This window comes from Primulina tabacum, chromosome 7 (genome assembly GCF_025594145.1).
Source record: "Primulina tabacum isolate GXHZ01 chromosome 7, ASM2559414v2, whole genome shotgun sequence".
Lineage (NCBI taxonomy): Eukaryota > Viridiplantae > Streptophyta > Magnoliopsida > Lamiales > Gesneriaceae > Primulina > Primulina tabacum.
The window spans coordinates 4297062-4307285 of NC_134556.1; the positions used below are offsets into that span (position 1 = coordinate 4297062).

Genomic DNA, 10224 nt, shown 5'->3' on the forward strand with positions numbered 1-10224 from the left:
ACATGATTGCCTAAAAAGTTCAATAAGATGATCAAATTGTGCAAATATCAAAAGGAGGACAAATTTACTTTTACTATGACCAGCATATAGTAAAAAAATCATAACTATTTCAATATTTAACCAAATGAGGTGAACCAAGTGGCCAAATTCATCTACAGACAATTCCCCTCATGTTTGCCGTTTTGAGCAGAGTCAAATTCGGTGATTAAAGTCGTGGAACAAAGCATTGAAAGAAGGGACATGGAATTGAACTTGGAGGAGACAAAGAATACTATTGCAACTACATGGCATTAATAAAAATTTTGACCCTTTCTCTCATTTGGCCTATAAATAGAGGCCTTGTGCTAGGTTGAGAATCATTCTATCTCATTGTAAAATATAGTGTGAGTGTGTATCAAAGTTCTAAGTTCCAATATATTTTCTTTCATGTTCTCAACTATGAGTGATATTTTAGTGTTGATCAAAAGTAAGCTTATGGCAAGCTAAATCTATTATGTCAAGGTGAAGATGATGCATTCTTGGTGAAGTAAGATTGTTTATATTTTGTATATTCTTTCTTTATTTCTTTTCATTTAGCTAACTTATTTTTATTGTAGGTGTAAAATTGAATTATTTGTTGTTATCAATTTACATCAAATGCTTGATTCCATTAAAGTGGTTATCTTGATTTGTTGTTTAATTTTGATACAATAAATATTTCATCACTTATTATTATATATATATAGATATATATATATATTTATTTATATAATAACATCATAATATTTCATTTAGACGATAGTGTGGCTCTGCCAGTTGTTCTAAATGAAATATTATGATTTAATACTAACATCTAACAATCTAACATTTACTTTATCGCAACTAACTTTTATTTTTCGCATCTAACTTTTACTTTCTCGCAACTAACTTTTACTTTTCCGCAACTAACATTTACTTTATCGCAACTAACTTTTACTTTACCGCAACTAACTTATTAAATCAATATATTTCATTTAGGAAATAGCGTGGCTCTGCCGGTTGTTCTAAATGAAATATAATGATTTAATTTAACATTTACTTTATGAAATTATTTATTTATATAGTTATAATTATAATCATAGGTACGATATATAAATATCGATTAATTCGGTATTTTCTATAGTGGGAACTATATTATATTATGTGTGTGTTTAATTTTCTTGGAACCATTATTTATGGTGGTTTTTTTTGTTTTACTTTTAGTTAAACAATATTACATAAACCAAGAATAAATCCTCAAGCCTTGATAAAATATATAATTTGTAAACTTCATTCTTGCATTTGGTAATCTATAAATTAATAAATTTAAATTCAAAATAACCTCTCTGAGGATCGATCTCGTACTTACGAAATATATTATTTGCAGACAACCTACACTTGGGTGAATTATTATTTAAGTTGTAGCAAGTTTTTGGCACCGTTGCCGGGGAGGTATAAATTAAGTTTATATTTGTTAATTATGTTTTATTTATAAGTATTGTGTTGTTTTTTTTTTTTTTGTATGAGTATTTGGAGTCGAAAAAAAAGTGGTAGACTTATTCGAGTATCTGAAAATAATATAAACATGGATGATAATTCAAATAATCAAGATAATAATAATAATAATAATAATAATAATAATAATAATCAAGAACATGATCAATTAAGAACACTTAGGCATCATATGAACCCTATTAGAACTAGTGCCCCATCTTGTTTAGTTTTTCCTCCTGATGCATCTAATTTCAACTTCAAACCTCAAATTATTCAACTTTTACCAAATTTTCATGGCTTAGATTCTGAAAATCCATATTTGCATCTAAGAGAATTTGAGGAACTTTGCAACACTTATAATGATCAAATTGTAGCATGGATATAGTTCGATTAAAGCTTTTCCCTTTTTCTTTAAAAGATAAGTTAAAACGTGGCTACAAAATTTAAGATCAAGTTCAATAAGATCATGGGAAGAAATGCAACAACAATTTCTCAAAAAGTTTTTCCCTTCCCATAGAACAAACTCTTTTAAAAGACAAATTACAACTTTTTCTCAAAAACAAGGAGAAACGTTTTATCAATGTTGGGATAGATATAAAGAATTACTTAATACATGCCCACATCATGGTTTTGAAACATGGAGAATAGTTTCTCACTTTTATGAAGGTCTAATACCTAAAGATAGGCAAATGATAGAATTCATGTGTAATGGAACTTTTGAAGATAAAAACCCAAATGAAGCTATGGAATATTTGGATTCATTAGCAGAAAATGCTCAAAATCGGGATAATATAGGCACAATAGAACCACCAACAACTAAAAACAATAATTCAACAAATGGGGATGGTATCTATAATCTTAAAGATGATATAGATATTCAAGCTAAACTTGCATCTTTAGCAAGAAAAATTGAGTCATTAGAAATGAAAAAGAGTGGTCAATTAAAAAGTATTCAAGAAATTGTTTGTCATATATGTTATACAGATGATCATGCTACAAAAGATTGTCCAACATTACCTTCATTTAAAGAATGTCTCCATGAACAAGCAAATTATGTTAATAATTATAAAAAAACAATACTAGATCTTTTTTCACCATCATATAATCCTAGATGGAAAAATCATCCTAATTTTAGTTGGAGGAATGATAATAATGCACAACCGTCACAACAATATTTTCAAAATAACCAAAATCATCAAGGTTATATTCCTTATGTTACACCTCCAAGAAAAAACTTTGAAGATGTAATTCATGCATTTATCCAAAAGCAAGAGTCTATCAATATTCAAAACAGTCAATCTATGAGTGATTTGAAAGAAACTCTTGCAAATTTTGCATCTGCACTTAATATTCATGAAAAAAGGAAATTTACATCTCAACCTCAACCTAATCCTAAAAATCAAAATCAAGAATTAAAAAATGAAAAAATTGATCAAATAAAATCTGTTATTACCCTTAGAAGTGGTAAAATAGTTAATGATCCATATAGTAATGAAAACAAGGATCATTTAAAATCAAAGAGTAAGGATGATAATCCTGATACTTTTGAGAATGATGATACCTTAAATTTTAAGAATAATATGGTGAATGATAAATCATCTGAAATAGTAAATAAGTCAAATAAACCTCCACCATTTCCTCATGCATTAACAAATCATAAAAAACAAAAAAGTGATTCTGATATCTATGAAGTTTTTAAACAAGTGAAGATAAATATTCCATTATTAGATGCTATTAAACAAGTACCTTCTTATGCAAAATTTTTAAAAGACTTATGTACTGTAAAGAGAAAATTGCATGTGAAGAAAAAAGCATTCTTGGCTGAACAAGTAAGTTCTATTCTTCAAAATAATTCTAGTTTAAAATATAAAGATCCTGGTTGTCCAACAATTTCATGTATTATTGGAGAAAATAAAATTAAAAAAGCTTTGTTGGATTTGGGAGCAAGTGTGAATTTACTTCCTTATTCAGTTTATGAAAAACTTAATTTAGGAGAATTAAAACCCACTTCTGTTACTCTCTTACTGGCGGATAGGTCAATCAAAATACCTAGAGGTATTGTAGAAGATGTGTTGGTTCAAGTTGATAAATTCATATATCCTGTAGATTTTATTGTTTTGGATACACAACCAATAGAAGTACATAATGAAATTCCAGTAATATTGGGACGACCATTTCTAGCAACTTCAAATGCTTTAAATAATTGTCGAAATGGAATAATGAAATTGTCTTTTAGAAATATGACTCTAGAACTTAATGTGTTCAATTTATGTAAACAACCAAGTATTAATGAAAATGAATATGATAATGAAATTGAAACAATTGTGGAAGAAAATATACAAGAAGAAAACTTAAATCAACAATCTAAAGTTTTTTCAATAGAAAGTTTTGAGTCTAAAAATAATTTTAAAAAAGATGATAATACAAAACTTGAATTAAAAGTTTTACCATTAGAATTGAAATATGTATTTTTTGGTGAAAATAAAACATTTCATATTGTAATTTCTTCCACTCTTTTGCCAAATCAAGAAGAAGATTTGATTAAATTACTTAAAAATATATAAAATGCAATTGGATGGACTTTGAAAGATATAAAAGATATGAATCCTTTAATTTGTACACATAAAATTCACTTGGAAGAAAATGCTAAAACATATCAATAACCACAAAGAAGGTTAAATCCACATATGAAAGAAGTTGTAAAGAATGAAGTATTAAAACTATTAGACGCTGGAATTATCTATCCAATTTCAGATAGTAAATGGGTAAGTCCAACACAAGTAGTACCTAAAAAGTCCGGCATCACTGTTATAAAAAATGAAAAGGGAGAGTTATGATAAGCTAGGATTCCATCTAGTTGGCGTATGTGTATTGATTATAGAAAATTAAATGATGCAACTAGAAAAGATCATTTCCCACTACCATTTTTAGATCAAATTCTAGAAAAAGTAGCAGGAAATTCTTATTACTGTTTTCTTGATGGGTATTCGGGGTATTATCAAATACCTATATCATTAGAAGATCAAGAAAAAACTACTTTTACTTGTCCTTTCGGAACTTTTGCATTTAAAAGAATGTCATTTGGTTTATGTAATGCTCCGGCTACTTTTCAAAGATGCATGTTAAGTATTTTCAGTGATATGATTGAAGAATATGTAGAAGTTTTTATGGATGATATAACTGTTTTTGGAAATTCATTTGAAAATTGTCTTAAAAATCTAGAAGAAGTATTAAAAAGATGTGAAAAAAAATCTTGTTTTAAATTGGGAAAAATGTCATTATATGGTTAAATCTGGGATTGTTTTAGGACATGTGATATCTGAAAAAGAAATTGAAGTTGATAAAGCCAAAGTTGATGTTATTGCTAATTTAACATCATCAAAAACGGTCAAAGAAGTTCGATCATTCTTGGGTCATGCAGGATTTTATAAAAGGTTTATAAAAAATTTCAGCATAATATCTAAACCAATTTCAAATCTTTTAACAAAAGATAAAAGATACACAATTTTAATAAACTCAGAAATGTGAAAATGCTTTTAAAAAAATTATTAATCTTTTAGTTACATCATCTATTTTACAACCTCCAGATTGGTCTTTACCATTTGAATTAATGTGTGATGCAAGTGATTATACTATAGGAGCTGTGTTAGGACAAAGAAAAGAAGGAAAACCTTATGCAATCTATTATGCTAGTAGAACCTTAAATAATGCCCAAATAAATTATTCAACTACTGAAAAAGAATTACTTTCAGTAGTATTTGCATTAGATAAGTTTCGATCTTATTTAATTGGTTCTACTACTATTGTTTACACCGATCATTCTGCCATAAAATATTTATCAAATAAACAAGTTACTAAGCCAAGATTAATACGGTGGATTTATTATTACAAGAATTTGATATTATAATTAAAGATAAAAAAAGGAAAAAAAATGTTGTAGCCGATCATTTATCTAGAATAATGACTGAATCATCTCATAATGAAATACCAATAAATGAAATTTTCCAGATGATCAGTTGTTTTATGCTACTATTATGCCATGGTTTGCTAACATTGTAAATTTTCTTGTGACAAATAAATTGCCTTCTCATTGGAATTCACAAGATAAGAATAAATTCTTGATAGAAGTTAAAAAATTTTATTGGGATGATCCTTACTTATTTAAACCAAATTTTTCGACGATGCATACCCGACAATGAAGTAAGTAATGTTATTAAATTTTGTCATTCTGAAGCATGTGGAGGTCATTTTTCATCCAATAAAACAGCTACAAAAATCTTACAATGTGGATTTTATTGGCCGTCTTTATTCAAAGATACGCATTTATTTTGCAAATCTTGTGAAAACTGTCAGAAGATGGGATCAAATTCAAAACGAAACATGATGCCTTTAAATCCAATCATAATTATTGAAATATTTGATAGTTGGGGGATAGATTTTATGGGTCCATTTCCATTATCTTTTGGATATACGTACATTTTAGTCGCTGTTGATTATGTTTCAAAATGGATTGAAGCAATTGCATGTAGAACTAATGACCATAAAGTTGTTATAAAATTTTTAAAAGAAAATATTTTTAGCCGATTTGGAATACCTAGAGCAATAATTAGTGATGGGGGAAGTCATTTTATAAATAAATAATTTTTTTCTTCGTTAAGAGAATATGGCATTACACATAAAGTTTCTACCCTATATCATCCTCAAAATAATGGTCAAGTTGAACTTGCAAATAGAGAAATAAAACAAATTTTAGAAAAAACAGTTAATCCAAATCGAAAGATTGGTCTTTAAGATTAACTGATGCATTATTGACATATAGAACTGCATTTAAAACATCATTAGGGATGTCACCATATAGGTTAGTTTTTGGTAAGCATTGTCATTTACCGGTTGAACTTGAACATAAAGCTTATTGGGCAATTAAAGCATTTAATATTAATTTAGATGATGCATCTAAATTAAGAAAATTACAAATAAATGAACTTGAAGAATTAAGAAATGATGCATTTGAAAATTCAAATATTTATAAAGATAAAACTAAAGCCTTTCATGATAATAATATTATGAGAAAGTCATTTGAAATTGGACAAAAAGTTTTGCTTTATAATTCTCGTTTGCATTTATTTTCAGGTAAACTAAGATCGAGGTGGTCAGGACCATTTATAGTCAAATTTGTTTATCCTCATGGTGCTGTTGATATTGAAAATCCTAAAAATAATGACGTGTTTAAAGTTAATGGGCAAAGACTTAAGCCTTTTATAGAAAATGAAATTCTTAATAATGAGTTTATGCCTTTATATGATCCACAATAGTTGTTTGATATTTTCATTTTGTTTTGCATATTCTATTTCATTTCCCGGTTAAGTGCCGGATAACGGTACTCCGTGACTGTTTAAGTCGGTTTCTTCAGTTTTCCCAAAATAATTGAAATATATATAATAATAATAATATGGATGCGTGTATTATGAATCTTCGTAAATATTTTGCTTGTTTACCTGATAATGCGTTGAAAAAAATTTATAAAGCTAGATGTGAGCGGCTAAAGTTGATGATGTCATATGGCATACCGAATGATGTCCGTTTGATAATTGAAGCAAAAGTCCGATTTGTTGGGGAAGCAAGTGATTTGGTAAAAGCACATATGCCAAAAAGCGAAGAGCTAAACATATAGGTGGATGTCATAAATGTGCAAGGTGGACTTGTAAGGGAAAATGCAAAAATATTGGAATGACATCAATTAATAGAGAAGATAAAATTTTATTCATTAAGAATGGTCTGAGTAAAGAGCCTTTGGATAATTTACTAGAGGTTCTTGATACGCATTCTAGTGGGTACGTGCAAAATGAACTTCTTAAACTATGGTGGCAATTTCAACAGGAGGAATATCAATATGGACGGTGGAATCAGCCTTACAAAGATCCTACTGTAGTAACGCATATCTATTTAGATAAGTAAATATATATACACAATTTCGTCTTGGGAATCTGACGTTAAAAGACCATATTTGCCAATTTATAAGAAAATTGGATGGGAAGCATATCCTCGACTCATAGAAGGCGTTGAAGCCGTTACTGAACGTAAAATCAGAGGAAGATGTGAGCCACAATCACAACTACGCTGTATATATTTGTTTTAATTTTGTCATTTTTATTTTCTTTTAATAGTAATAATTTCCTGTTCAAATATTGACTTTTGGCATGTTACGCTTATAAATTCATATGCTGTGATCTAACAATTATAAAAAACATATTTCTCAACATGTCAACGTCCACGGTAAGTAAAATCAAAAATATTTGTGTATTTTGTGGATCTAGTGCAGGAAAGGATTCAATTTACGAAGAAGTAGCAGAAAATCTTGGAATAACACTTGCTAAAAAAAAGATTCATTTGGTATATGGTGGTGGTGAAGTTGGCCTCATGGGAAAATTTGCAAAAGCTGCGCATGCAGGTGGAAGTGAAGTTTTAGGCATTATTCCGATTACCTTAGCCAATCTTACAGGACCAACAATAGGAGAAGAAATGAAAGTGGACAACATGTATGAACGAATTACTCAAATGATTGAACATTCATATGCTTTCATTGCTTTGCCAAGAGGTTTTGGTACTTTGGAAGAAATATTTCATACTGTTTGTTGGGCACAATTAAATATCCACAATAAGCCAATTGGTTTGTTAAATGTTAACAATTATTATGATAAACTGTTATCGTTTCTTGATGATGTTGTGGAACATGGATTTATTTCAATAGCTTCGCGAAGGATATTAGTTTCTGCTACAAGTGAAGGTAAACTTATTGATTTACTACAAGGATTTAGTCATGAACCATATCCATCCTTATCTCAACTTAATTGGCCAACATCCAAAAGTAAGAAAAGAAAATTCATGTGATGCTAAACTTGTGATTCAACGGTATGTTTTAATGTTTTTCTTTAAGGTATGAATAATTTCTTCTTCTTCTCCTCTTAGTTTTTTTTATATAAAAATTAAAATATATACTTATATATAGTAATAATAATAATAATTTTTAGTTCAATGTCGAGTAAGGTGTCAGTAAAATGCACCTGAGACGCATTAGTTAATAATTATTGGAAAATCACAATACACTAGATTTTAATATTCATTATATTCAAAATACAGACTAAAAGAAAAATTAGTTTTTCATATGTACCAATTTATATATATTTTTTGATCAATTAATATAAAATATATAATAGATGTGTTCATATATATATATATAATTGTATGTGTTTTCAAATAAAATAATTTCTAAAATTTTTATGAGAATATAGTTAAAAGATATGGTTTGTATGGTTGTTAACATGTATAATTGAAAGAATTTTTTTGTAAAAGTATAATATATACTCACACATCTTTTGTGACTGAGTGGTGAGAAATGAGAAAACAATTAATAAACTTTTATTGATTATTAAAAAATGGTTAATTACAAGAATATAACTCCTCTAAAACAAAATATTTATTGAAAAAAGAAAAAAAAAGAAAAAAAAAAGTAAATATATAACGGACTGCAAAATATTTTATTCATTGTAATTTTTTTTAGATTTGATTGATGTACTATCAATGTTTTCTAAAAACATCAATATTGTGTTAAAAAAAAAAACAAAAAAACAAAAAAACAAAAAGATTTGTTTGTGCTAGATAAATTTCAAAGGTAGTCGGATGTATCCGTTATATAAATGTTTATATATATATATATATAGTAGAATGTTTGGATAAAAAATTTTATGTTATTGTAAAATTTTGCAGTCACGTTATTAAAAAAAAACAATAAAAAAAAAGAAAAAATGGGGATTTTATTCTTTGTAAATTTTCCTATTTTGTTTTCAATATTAGTTTAATTAATTGTCTGCTTTAATACTTAGCATTTTTCAATGAGAGTTAATATTCATTCCAACTCCATGAGTGAAAACTAGCTATTCCTTAAACATTTTGACCTGAAAGAATATACGGAGTTGAGGTTTTTACAATAATATTCTTGATATTATACATGTTATGGTGGGTAGTGTGAATTATCTTTTTGACTATATTATTATAAAAAAATTAGAAATTTTAAAAAAATTATATATATATATATATTGTTACTTTATATATTATGTGAAAATAAGAATAATAATAAAAACACATCTAATTATATATTATTATATTAAGCGAATATATATATATATAAATCGGTATATGATTTTGTTTTTAATAAATATGTTTGTATTTGAATATATAAAAGGAATAAAGAATCTAGGTTGTGATTTTCCGATAAATTTTATTACTAAGGGACTAGTAATAAGATAGCGTGGGGGTGTGATGAAAATTAAAATTAATAATTTATTATATGTTAAAACCTGTATTTTAAAATTTAAGTTTCATTAAAATTATAAAAATATGTTATTTTAGTATTGTTTGTTTATATTTAATTGTCTTACTAAATATGTTTTATTTTCAGGTTTTCTACGTGTTGGTAAAATAATGATAACTCAAGCTAGAAAATTCAAATGGAGGTGACTCAAACATGTTTGGAATCCTTGAGAAATTATCTACAACTTTGCAGAAGACATGATTGCCTAAAAATTCATTAAGATGATCAAATTGTGCAAATATCAAAAGGAGGACAAATTTACTTTTACTATGACCAGCATATAGTAAAAAAATCATAACTATTTCAATATTTAACCAAATGAGGTGAACCAAGTGGCCAAATTCATCTACAGACAATTCCCCACA

At 27.3% G+C, this 10224-nt stretch overlaps 1 non-coding gene across 1 annotated transcript; it reads right to left on the bottom strand.

Moving 5' to 3' along the window:
• Positions 1-2011: 2011 nt before the first annotated feature.
• Positions 2012-2122, bottom strand: LOC142552438 (small nucleolar RNA R71). The gene has a single exon (XR_012821769.1). It is a non-coding gene; the product is annotated as a small nucleolar RNA R71 (small nucleolar RNA).
• Positions 2123-10224: the final 8102 nt, after the last annotated feature.